Source organism: Nelumbo lutea, chromosome 5, assembly GCF_056320005.1.
Source record: "Nelumbo lutea isolate HS-2025 chromosome 5, American lotus-T2T, whole genome shotgun sequence".
Taxonomy (NCBI): domain Eukaryota; kingdom Viridiplantae; phylum Streptophyta; class Magnoliopsida; order Proteales; family Nelumbonaceae; genus Nelumbo; species Nelumbo lutea.
Window position 1 is genome coordinate 43,319,040 of NC_142688.1, and position 13,744 is coordinate 43,332,783.

Consider the following 13,744-nt stretch of genomic DNA (forward strand, 5'->3'; position numbering starts at 1 on the left):
TTGTTCCACCACCGTTCCCCCCTTCGGGACCGCTTCTCGAAAATGGCAGAATCACCCGAAGGCCACTCTAATGGGTGCAAAGGGGTCCGGTGGCCCTCAAACCCACTCTCTTCTACTGCCACTCACCCACTAAGCATCTGGACACCTTTCGATCGCCCATTGGCCCAACGGCCTAGGCCGATGGTGGGAAACAATGATTCTAAAAGAGTACCATTTCCCACCATCGACCTTCCCTGAAGATTCCCCTATATTAGCATATAGCTAATGGTGGCAACCAAAATGTATTACATGATTTGAGTTATGATATCTAATTCCTCTCTTTTTTTTTGGAAAAAAATTCTTTTAGTTGGTCGATGAGTTGTAACCCCGTTTATTGGGTCACTTCATCGAAACATTGAATAAATGATTGATTTTCTTTTCACAACAAGAAAGCTTAAGCAGAAACTTACAGGGTTCGTACATGCACCTTTAATTTACAACTTTTTTTTTATAAAAAAGATAATTTACAAGCAAAATACAAAAGACTTAGTTGTGGGCATTTGAATCATGTATCGAGAGTTTTGCATAAAGGGCATTCAGATCACTAAGTTTCATATGGGAATCATGGTCAAAGAATTGAGAAATGGGTGGTGGGGTATATTATTCTGCGGTTAGAGGGGGTTGTAGTGGTATTTTGGTTTTATTATCAATTTTCAACGGTTGGATTTTCAACATTAAGGTGTTAGGAGGCTTTCCTTTTATGGGGGGGGGGTTTAAAATCATTTTCCCTTTAAAATATTTATATTAATTAATAAATAGCTAAATACAATTAAAATTAAATCCATATTCAATGAATATTAAATAATGTTATTATCAAAAGTTAATAAATATAGTTAGTAAATTACCAAAAATTAATAAATACTATCATTAATTAACTCATCATAACTTTTTAAAGTATTTTGGGTAAATGTTGTTATACTTATGTTAATTAACAATATTTTATAAAAATTGAAAATCCATTAATTAATTTCCATAAAAGTGATAATTATATTTAATAATTATCAAAAAAATTAAAATTTGAGTTATTATAGTACATAATTGAATGCAGGGAATAAAATATTATAATGTTGGAAAGTGAAATTATTTGAATTTATATTGGAAAATAAAAGATAAATTATTGTAATTTTGTTAGTAAACTACTTCATAAAAATAAATATTTAATAAAAATTTAAAATAATTTTCAATAAATCTCCATAATACTTTCAAAAATTTTCATAAAATAACATTTTATAAATTAAAAGATATAATATTGCACCTTTAGAAAATTTTTGGAAGTTTATTTACAATGTATTAAATGATTATTGTAAATTATTAGAATATTTTTAAAATTTTAGGAAAATTTATTACATCTGATAGACTTTGGAAAGCTATCGAAAATTCTATAATTTTCATTGTTAATTATTGAAAATTTTTAAAGATAAATGACTATGGAAAAGGGGAAATTGTAATTTGAACCAATAATTACACAAATTAATAAGATAAATTAGTATAATAATGGAAAAGGAAATTATTAATTAGTTTATATTAGCAAATATAAGATAAATTAGTGTAATTCTATAAGTAAACATTTAAAAAGAAAATAAATTATTTAATAACAAATTTAAAATAAATTTGAACAAATTTTTAAAAATTTACCATGATATCCTTTTGATCATTTTTGTCGTAAAAAAAATATTGGGTTGACGAGGAGCGGGTGCCTTGCCTTGAGCCCTCTCGACTTTGGGGAAAGGGTAGGGAAAATTTGACGGTTTATACCATCATAAACCCCTTTATTGTTATTAGGGATGGCAATTTTCCCCATTTCCTCGATCCCCATGGGGATTTGCCCTGAATGGGGCGGGGATGGGGATGATTTTCCCCTTGTAGGGGTGAGAAATGGAAAATTTTATCCTTGTTAGAGGGGACGGGGCAGGGGGAGAGCACTCCCTACCCCACGAGGTCCCCGATCCCTGCCTTGTGGGATCCCCACTAATATATGTATGTATGCATATGTTATATATGTATATATGTACACATACATCTATATATTAATATTTTTAAAAATATGGTCGAATCTTTTCTAGTAGGATTGTAAATTTTAATTATTTTAATTTTATTTTTTATATAAAATAAAAAACAAAAATTATGGTTAACGTAATGACTCTATTGCCATTCATGATCATTACTCATAATTTATTATTAATTATTTTTAATTATTTACTATTAAATTAATTATTATTAATGTAATGACTCTAATTTGATAAAATCCTTTAAGTATTTTGCTTTAAAACGAATAAAATTTATTTTTTAACTAGACAATTTTTTTTTAACATCAAAAGTGACCATTCAAATTTTATAGTCTAAAGTAGCCTTTCAAGTTTCGTTTTAAAAATTATTTAATTTATATTTGAAACTGTAAGTAATAAAATTAAATTTTAATTTAAGCTATAAATAACAGAAAATTACATTTAATGAACAGAAATTAGCCAAGAAGATAACCAAAAATAAAGTACCAATAATTTTGTCATCATTACCAAAAATTATCCAAAAAATTACCAAAAATTAAAAAATATAACAAAAAATGGATCCTTTTTCGATTATCATATTAAAATATCAGCTTTCACCTCAACCACTAAACATTAATAGGATCGAATTTTGCACGGAAAGATTTAAAAAGGGAGAAGTACCGATCAGCCCAGCACAGAATTTACTAGGCACAAAGTACAGGGGGAATGCATCCTGACCGTGAATTGATGTTAAATTCACGGGCGGTATGTGGTTTATAGAGGGGAAGAGGGCTAGTCGTAGGGGTGGCTGGAATTCATAATTCTGTATCGTGTGTATCCATACTTTTCCCATATTTAAAAATATTAGAAAAAAGCAAATACTCCCCCATTGACTTGGACTTGGACTCTGAAATCTGACATGCATGCCACAAAATCACCCTCGTGAATTTAGCATCTTCCCCATATTTCCCCTTGATACTGATCCAAATTGTACGATCAAAAAATGAATTCTGAGATGGAGTGAAGCAAATGAGACAAGCAAGGAAATGGAACTCTATTGTATTCAAATGTTACATTAATGGAAAAGACTAATAAAAATCAGCACAGGAAAAAGCATGATAGCTAACAGACAAATCCATTTCTCACGTTATGAAGAAAATGACAAATATGTCCAAATCCACGAATTTAATTTCCACGTTCCAATACCTTCAAAAGGCTAGGCAAGCCGTGTATTATGTGGTAATCCATGCATGATAATTGATAGTCATAGCCCCCAACCTTCCAAGCTCGCACAAGTCAATTATATATGATAAACGAATTAATACAAGTATGGACAGGCACAGTGTAGATTTCTGAATTTTATTGCAGATTTATAAACATTCAAAATGTTAAAAACCCCTATTTTATACATTAATGTCCGTCCGTAAATTGGTATCAATGCCAACCTGACAACTACCTCGACTGTATGTCATCTCATCATGCACCAGTTATGTCATTAGCAACTAAAACTGTATGTCTCACAATTCATCAATGGTTGGTCCAATTAATGTAATTTCTTGAAACCGATCTGGAGATGATGCCTTGCAGGTCATAAGCTCATGAGATATACGTTGCATGGTAGGTCGAGATTATTGGAATTTGTAGAGAGAGATAATGCTCTTTTGTTAATTTGAAGAGTAATACAGAAGGGGTTTATATACAGAAAATTGAAAAGAGAATTGCTGAATTGGTGTAATGAGAATGGTGGAACTGAAAATAAAGTTGTCTAAAATAATGTCTTTTAGTTGTTGGAAAAAGTATTTTGAATATTATAAAGCTAAAATACATAAATACTCTCATATAGCTATTTTTAGGCTTATTAGCTTATAAGGGATATTTATCTAAACACCCCCTAAAAAAAACTGAAACTAACCGTTTGGAAGTCATCCAAGGGCCTCAATGACTAGTTTTTTCGAATGGACCGAACTTGGCCTGTTGTAGGCCCGCAAACTGTACTGTGCCGCATGCCATGCTGCTTGCTGAACCGGGCCGGCATGCAGGCCGCAGAGCATGCAGCCCACAAACCTGAAACCCCAGCCCAATACGACCCACATAATCGTACTATGCCTAATACGACCTACGTGCCATCGTGCGGGCGATACCGCCCGATTTACACCTCAAGGTATAATTTGAATCAATACGATGACACGCCAACAGTGATAAGTTAAATAGGCGGCCGTGTATTTTACGACTGCTGTGTGGTGTACTTGTAAGAATTAACGTCTTTGTGCTGTTGGTTCAAATATCTTTACCAATTCGTTGAATCTGTTGATTGTTGAACAGTTAAAACTCGCATCGATACTGTGAGAGTACAGTTCCAATAAAAGAGACTGATGCGACGAGGATGCATGTTGACCTCCAATGAAATGATGACAACACACCAGCCACCATTTGTTTAAATATTGGTATTTTTGTATTTGATTGGGAGTCACCCAGGGCTCTTCCAGTCTTTTGTCAACCTGTGCTCACTGCTCAGCACTTGGTGCTGAAGGAATGGTTGCATGGAGTATAAACTAACATGTCTTATGTGGAAAGTCTGTGGAGTATTATGAACAGCCCAGGCTGTCGAATGTGGATAGCCAAAGTTATATTTTTCTTGCCAATAAATTCACTCGGTAAAACTAAAAATTTGGCAGTCTAACGTGTCATGCATTCCTTATATTGCAGGGTATAGTGTACTGACGTATCATGCAGTTATTGCAGTGAGAGTCCGGTTGACATGGCAGATAGGGTTTACTTTGACTGTTGAGACAGTTTTTGGGCCGGTCACGTTCTGGGCAATTCATCTATTCACGCCTATGCTTTGGCATTTAATAAAAATAAATTAATATATAATTATAAATTTACCTATTCTCAGAATAAGCGTGACATTCTTAAAAATTCTCTCAGACTGTTTGGCCCCAACAGTTAAAGTTTTTTCCCCGGGTATTGCCAAATCCACCGTACGTGTACAGTATATTAATAACAACCATAAAATTATCATATTTTAATAAGAGACATGATCCATGCATCAGCTGGTGTAAAAAAAAAACGATCATATTATATTTAATTTCTTAACTGAATTGGTTGTGGGCTGGATTAGATAGCCCCATATTTGATTTTTTTATTTTTTATTTTTAGAATTCAAAAAAGAAAAACCCTACAAAACAAAATTCTGCTGTACGTATGTGGAGTCTGACATGAATAACTGCATTTTAGAATATAGTATAGATATTAATTTATCAATTTCTTTTCTTTTCTTTTTTTCCTAAGGATCGACAAATTATAGGTTAATAGTCACTTTATCTTGAAAATTTCAAGCCACTCAAGTTGATCGAGTGCATTCATTTTAGTCTCTGTTTTTTTTTTTTTTTTCCTTTAATTAACATACACACACACACAAAAAAAAAAAAAAACTAACTGAAGAGTGCAAAAGTTTGAAAATTTGATCAGATGATGGAAAACCTGAATACTGTAGGAAATTAATAGGAAATTTTATTCTCACTATTATTTGTCTTGGACAAACTTAATTATCATGGACGAGTTCCCATCTCCAGCCTAATCAACTGCCAATTTATCCAAACTTCCTGTATCCACAAACCTAATAGACATGTAATCAAATAAGAACAAACATTCTTCCAATAAACAACCATTCTTCACATTTGACCACTAATATTTCTGGGTTTTCAATTTCCTATATGATGATCAATTATAATTTCAATTTCTTACACAGAAACAACAGCAAATATAAGGACTACTTACTTTGCCAAGCTACCACACTCTTTCTCTAATCTTCACCTTCAAACCATTCTTCATGTGCAGAACTATTGATGACATTGGGAACACAATCTGACCCTCAAGAACTTCAATCCGGAAGTTAAAGAGAACAGCTGCAGCAGCTAACTTCATCTGGGTAAACGCCATGTTTCTACCTGGGCAAGCTCTGGGTCCAATGGTGAAAGGAAAAAACTTGGACATGGCTTCCTGGCTTATCTTCCCATCCTGATCGATCCATCTCTCCGGCTTGAATTCCAGGTAGTCCTTCCCCCATAGCCACTCCAGCCTCCCCAAGGCATACATTGAGATTATGATCTTCATTCCTGGCTTCACGGCGGTGCCATCAGGAAGCACATCTTCTTTGATAACCCCTCTTCTGGTGAGCGGAAGTGGCGGGTTCAGCCTCAAGGATTCACACATGGCTGCATGGAAATACACCAGATCCTTCAGATCTTCCGAATCAAACACCCATGGATGCTTTTGATCTCTGACGACACCTTCGGCTTCCTTCTTCTTCTTTAACTGCACCAATTCATCCAGGATCTTTTCCTCCACGCGAGGGGTTGTGGAAACCAACCAGAGGAACCAAGTGAGAGACGTGCCCGTCGAGTCTCGCCCAGCAAACAGGAAGCCCAGTGCAGTGTCTCTGAGGAACAGATCACTGTAAGCCTTGCTTTCTCCATTCTGAGCTTGAGAACTCATGTACATAGCTATCAAATCACTTCCCTGCACCCCTTTGCGCAGTTCTTCACTTTTCAACGAAATGTGCTCTAACAAGTGACGATCTATGATCTTCCGAGCTCTGGCCAGTCTCCCCTCACTCCCGACCCCCAACCAACCCAACAGCTTCCACAGCTTCCTGGGCATGATGTGCCTATGGAACACACCTTCCGTCCCGTCGTCGATGGCTTTAGCAATCTCATTAGCAGCAGAGCTCAAAGAGAGCGAGTTCGGGTTTCTGCCGAGGACAGCCGTATAGACACTGTCGAATGCAAATCTCATGAACACATCTTCCAAATCCAGGACGTTGCCATGCTTAGCAGCCTGAAGCATCAAGCTCAGGAGTCCATCACCCACCAGCTTCCTGCTCACGCTGGCCGTGAAACTCCGGAACTCCTTGGAAGCCAAGACGATGTGTGCTATCTTCTTGTGAGCTCGCCACTCGTCGTCGTCCAGAGTGAAGATATCATCTCCGAGCAGGTCCAGAGCCTCTTTTAAGTCGGGGCCTTTGGGGAAGTTGGCGAAGTTGGACTTGAGGATGTACTCAACGTTGCGGGGGTCGGACGTCAATATGACATCCATGCGTGCGAACACCGGTCCTCTGGCCTCTATTGTGCAGTTGATCTTGTTGGCGATGTCGACAATCCAGTGATGAACACGGTGGACGTTGGCGAGGATAGAAGGGTAGACATCCAGGATGGGCCAATACATCAAGATCTGGTTCTTGTTCTTCTGGTACCATGTTACGAAGAGGAGGCAAATGAGTGCAAGACAGAGCTCGAGCCATACGTCGATGAAGTCAGATTTGAAGAAGGTCAGGGTGGTATGAAACCCCATAGCTTTTGGATCTTGGTCAGCTGGGGTGTGTCTGTATATACTCAGCTCTTAAAAATCACTTTTTATTATTCACAACTTGTCAAAATAAAAGAATAATAGAAAGGCGATGTGCCCAAATAACCACCCATCCTACTAGCAGTCATGGATTATTTTATTAGCATACAGACACCATACAGTGGTCCAATATTTTAATTAATATGTAATAAATAAGCTAAATTCTATGGTATAAACGCATGCTTCGTGGTACTAATAACATGGAAGAAAACGTGGAGCTTGAAAATGTTGCACACCAACATTTCAAATGCCACAACCCATATGAAGTATTGGCTCATCAACTTTGGATTTGTGGTTAAACTTAGCACAAAGGTGTGTGATTATAATTCAGTTGAATGCCAATCGTTAGATGGATGAGCTTAGTCATTATATTTAGTTAAATTTCAGGGAAAAGTATGGGTGGGTCTGTGCTTATTCATACTTTTGGTTCGATGGACTCTTGTGCCAGCAGAGAGTATGTTAGAGAATAAAGACCTATTTAAGGAGTGTCCTGATGTAGTAGCCACGTTAGGTAAGCATAATGAGTGAGCACGTAATAGCTGTGTGACACAATTTTTTTGTCCCGTTAGACAGAAATGATCAATATTTTATTATCTTTGTCAAAATAATTAAAAATAAAAAACAATGAAAAAAGAGGGGCCACGTCTCCAAATCCTTTTGCTTAATTGCTTTATATACATGCACTAGCTTGGGAGTCCAATGATATCCTTGTTATGAATGTAAATAGGCAGATGATGGAGAAGAATCCACATCTGCACCCCACATAGTGTGTCCCACTAATACCTCACAGCACATCCCAAAACTATGTATTCAGATCATCTTCTATGATAAGTATGTGAGATATTTCCAATGCATGGTAAGATGTGCATGTAGGGTGCCCTCTGTGGGGTAATTAAAGATGTGAATTCTAGACCCCTGCAACAGGTTGAAGGCGGGACTCAATCCGAGCAGAGGAAACATTTTGGTTAAAAAATGGGACAAGGGAAGGCTTATTTTTCCATTAATGAAAGTTGAAACCTTTTCTGTAGATAATGTACATATACTTCTCTTTGAAAGCTTTAAGCCTGAATAAAGGCATCATTGAAAGTGACTGTCAACTCCTTGTGACAGCTAGGAATGGCCTGGTTAATGTTATTTTTTTCTTTGGTATTGTTAAAGGTATTTTGCGGTTAGGCAGTAGCAGGTGTATCAAGTATTCTTTTGTGAATCCTGACGGGGTTGTGTATACAGTGCCTGGAAGGAGTCCAGATCTGCTCCTCACACAGACGTCACAGTATGTGTTGGTCGAATATTAGAAACATTTCCTATATTTATATTTATTATTTATAAAGAGATAATAATGCTTGGTGAAATGTGATTGTAAGTTCAGTGTGAGGAGCGCTATGAGGAGGAGATCCCAATTCCCCTCAAGGGGGAATATTGTTTGATGATAACAGATTTTATTATTGGTACCCACTCTGATGGGTCTGGAGTTTTGTTTGTTTGTTTGTTTGTTATTTTTCCATTTCTTAGACTCATAATTTTTGTATGCTTCAGCATTTGCCAAAAATATCTAACAGTTGCCATATTTTTTTCTGAATTTGAATTAATTGAATGTTTTAGCTGTTCAACAGGCTGTGGAACTGATAATGGTGTTTTACATCAGTAATAAATTTATAGGACTCACTATAAAAGATGTGAGTCTTTGTATTTAATACTGGTGTGAAACTTTATCATTGGTTCCATATTATAATCGAACTCTTCCTTAATTAACAAGTGTAAGAGCCAAAACTCCTAAATGGGACAAGATGCTTAGATGATGTTGAGACCCTAAAAAATGAGTGGATATAAGATGTTTCTAGATATATAGCTGTACCAATGTAAGAGCCAAAACTTCTAACGGGCTAGAAGTTCAATGGGAATTCAAACTATGATGACGTAATTTATCTATCTATCTATTATAAATAATTATATCATATATATATATATATATATATTTAAAATATATAATTATATTCTGCTATCCATTCCATTTCAGAATTTTCCCATATGTATTTATTCCCAGCCCTCCCTATAAACAGCATCCCCCATCAATTGAGAATCTTTCCCTCCTTGACACTGATCTGAATTATGAATTCTGAAGTGGAGTATAAAGTAAAAACTCCTTTTCTATATTTAAAATTAAGATTTGAGAAAAAAAAAGATTTTTGAAAAAAATAATGTAAATCTTATAAAATTATCTAAAATAAAAAAATACCAATTCACCAGTTTCCCATGTCGGGTCGATGGTTTTTAGCGGTTTTTTGTGATCACCAGTTTCCCATGTACGGTGTAAAAAAGTTTTCTCCTTACGATGTAAAAAGTATTCTGTAATGCAACAATAATAGAGAAAATATAATTCATAAAATAGAAGTTTACAAATCATCCTACAAGCACTTTTCTTCTGGCTTTACGAGGGCAATTTAAGAGACTGACAAATTGGGGGGCCAATTTTCTAAAGCAAGGAAGAAAAAAAGAATTTAATACGTCCCACCACATGTGGTAGAAGGATTAATGCCCTCAGGTAATGAGGCTAGGTGAAGTTTTTTTCACTCAAATCTCTTTCATTAGGTGGACTACCTCTTTAATCCGGGAGATTGCCCACATTGGCCTCTTGTCCTAATTTCCTCTACATACGTATATAGGCTCAGTTTACTTTTCGGTAAATAATTTATCTGGGTGCACTTACCCAGTCTCCTTACTCATGTTTTTTTTTTATTTCTTAAGTAAATAAGATAATGGCCATTTTAACCATAAAAATCCATTATTAAAAAGGGTATTTCTGTTTCATTCAAGTATTTACAACTTTCTTTTATGCGAGAAAATTATTTATCCACTTATGAGATGTGTATCATTTTCCTAAATAAGTGATACTCAAGAAAATAAACTTTTTCCGATTCCCATATAGAACTGAAAAAAAAACATAAGATACTGAATCAATAAGAACCAAAATCCATTCACCAACTCTCTCCCTCTCCAAATCCAAAAAGAAAAAAAAAAAAAAACGCCCCCATGGTTTGTTAGTCAAGTCAGGTAGAGAAACTAATTTGTTAGGCTTTATCTTCATTATCACATAAAAGAATTCTTTGGCCAACCAAAAATATACATAAATAGGGACCCCTTTTAGATTGCCCCAGTCCATATCAGTTCTGTGCCGACTTTGTATTAGAGCCCTTCCGATTGAGTGATAATAACTGTCCAAAGATCCAAAACAAGTGTCGCACAGTTTTTTTCTGGCTCAAAAGTTGTTCCAGAAGAAGTTGCCACGTGGAAGTTTCCTGTGTCATTGAGTCTCCTCCATGGAATAACTTACTAGCACACACCCAGGAAACTGACTCCTATTAAAGTTTGAAAATGCTGTTGGTTCAAACCTGTGTATAGGCTTTTATATTAGTATTATATATGATCAGTCAAGCCTTAAAAAATTAATGATTTATTTATGAGGAAATGAAGTTGGACCCCACTTTTATGATATGCACCAGTATACACACCCACCCACCAAGATATTATTTTTCATTCTAAGCTGTATGACCATTTATGGCGAAAATAAAGTTTAACCTCTACCTTAATTACATATCTTCCTCGTATGGATGAGGACAGCCTTCATTATATTTCTTTCTTTCTGCTCTATTTGGTCCAAAGACATGGAAGTCTTTCGTTGCTGCAAGCAATCTGTGAGAAACTTGCTTTATTCCAATAAAAATGATCAATTCTCCAAGTTACTATTAGCTGTTCGTCTGTCACCATCACATGATTGACCACTTTCACTTCTATTACCAAATTAAGATTTTACTGTTCATCCACAAATTTCCATCCTTCAGTATTTCAATTCATGTAATCAGCGTAGAGAAAGAAACCTCAGGGTTCTGCAATAGGAATAGGATGATAAAAAATTATCATTAATTCAATGGGTGAAGACATTAATCGGGCCCCGAAATAAGCTAAACAAGGATGTTTAACTAGCTAAACAAGACATTAAAACGCATAAATGAATCTATTTTAAATAATGGCGACAACCATCTTGTTGAAGGTATGATTTGATGAAGGTAGAGGTGTCAATTGTATGGATTTGGTCCAACCCAATGTGAGTTCACTTCTGAATGGACTGGACCCAATTTAGTCCAAATCCAATCCAAACCATTAAAATATAAATGGATTGGATTGGATTCAATACAAAAGCATTTTATTGAAAGTACTTCGGAAACACTTTTCGAGAAGTACTTCCATAGGCTTTTATAAAAGTACTTTTGTAGAAGTGATTTTGAAAAAGTACTTTTATAAAAGTACTTTCATAAAAGTACTTTCGTAGAAGTGTTTTTATAAAAGTGCCTTCATAAAAGTACTTTTATAAAAATGCTTTCATAACAGTTCTTTCATAAAAATGATTTTCTAAAAGTGTTTTTGTAAAAGTACTTTTATAAAAGTATTTTCGTAAAAATACTTCCATAAGATTTTTTTGTAAAAGTGATTTCAGAAAAGTGCTATTATGTAAAAGTACGTTTATTAAAGTGATTTTGTAAAAGTGCTTTTATAAAACTACTATAAAAGTGCTTTCATAAAAATACTTTTGTAAAAGTGTTTTTATAAAAATGTTTTCATAAAAATACTTTTCACAAAATTACTTTTATAAAAGTGCTTTTATAAAAAATGTTTTCGTAAAAGTAATTTGATAAAAGTGATTTTATGTTATTTTCAATTTTGGTTGATTTCAAATTGGACAAGGGTTTGGCCTCATGATCGGATTATTGGAAATTCGGTTTAGGTCTAATTCAAACCAATAAGAATATGGACCAATTTATTTTGGATTGGTTCAATCCAATAATTATAATGGACCATCCAAATCCGTTTTGATAAGGTTTGGATCGGATTGGAACCAAACCAAAACCAGATGACTGACACTCCTAAATGAAGTGTTATTAACTAGCTAAACAAGACATCAAAATGCATACGCAAACCAATTCTAAATAATGGCGAGAACCATCCTGTTGAAGGTATGAAGGGTTATTTGGCCCTTTAGTGACATCTCGCCATGTGGTATTTTCGAACCGTTGTATCACACCTTGGTGCCACGTCGGCAATGACCTGCCTTTGCCAAGATGATGGAATCCACCTAAAGCTACATCAGACACACCTTGCATACCTTGAGAATGCTTCTTTGCCACCTCTGTATGGCTGACCTGTAGGCACCTCAACATGATTAGGCCGGCAACCTCAAGACCGAGCTAGAGACCTTGACATGAGGGGAGACCTCCCGTTGAGGTCCCATTGATCTGTCTGAGGCCAGTTGGTGACTTGCGTGATGTGGCAACCGACCTCTGGTACATGCGACTTATCATCTCTGAATCCTCCGGGATTATGTCACCTCGTGCGATGGAACTGGTTCTTCTGGTGCCCGCTTCAGAGGTAATTGCATAAGCTCTATCACTTTACGTGGAAACCATCTTTGAGCATAAAACCACCTTGTTAGCTCGATATCTGAGTTGTCCTCCAACGGGGAACACTAGATCACACACCATCAATTGACGTCATTTGTAGGAATTGCTACACAAAAGGCTAAGTTCTCACCAACCCTTTGATTTAAGCAATGACTTCGTCAAGCAACAATAACGTCAACAACATTGACAACAACTAAGTTGAAGGCACTTTGACTCGGGGGTAGAAATAGTCTATCCAGAACACCACAGCGCAGAACATCTAGATAGGATAGATCTTTGTCCTCCCAACGCTGCCAACCTTCCTAGTGTTGCTGGGACATAGCCTCCCTTTTCCCGCTTTGACTATGCTTCTCCCACAGGTTGATCCATTTGCGGTTCCCATTGGGTTAGACAACCAGTAATTTCAGGAGCTGGTGCAATACATCCGTGACATTGACCCGTGGATGCAAAGCCGACAAGGCCATTTCACTGTGATGGCTTGGATGCAACAACAATACATGCTTGGTCTACAAATGCCACAACACCTTAGTAGCCGCAACAACAAGTTGTCAGTCAGGTTCCCACGTTGACAATGAAGTTGAACCAGCAACCCGGCGACCCGAACTAGAACCAAAACCAGGTGCTGAATCCCCTCCACCAGTAGAACATCCTACATGGCAACCAAACTTAGAATCAAACGCCTAGGACCATTGACTTGGAAAGGACCTGCACCTTGGAAGCTTGGGTCTCTATCTATGTCCCAAGTGAAGAAACCAACCGGTAGGAATGGCAATGGGATACGTTTGGGGTAGGGCACTCCTTCCCTATCTCCGTCCCGTAGTCAAGATACTTTGCCTCATCCCCACTCCGTCCATGGTGGCG

At 36.3% G+C, this 13,744-nt stretch overlaps 1 pseudogene across 1 annotated transcript; it reads right to left on the minus strand.

The window, feature by feature from the left end:
- Positions 1-5,653: 5,653 nt before the first annotated feature.
- Positions 5,654-7,498, minus strand: LOC148852026 (alkane hydroxylase MAH1 pseudogene; annotated as a pseudogene). Its single transcript, XR_016098801.1, has one exon. The product of XR_016098801.1 is annotated as an alkane hydroxylase MAH1 pseudogene (transcript).
- Positions 7,499-13,744: the final 6,246 nt, after the last annotated feature.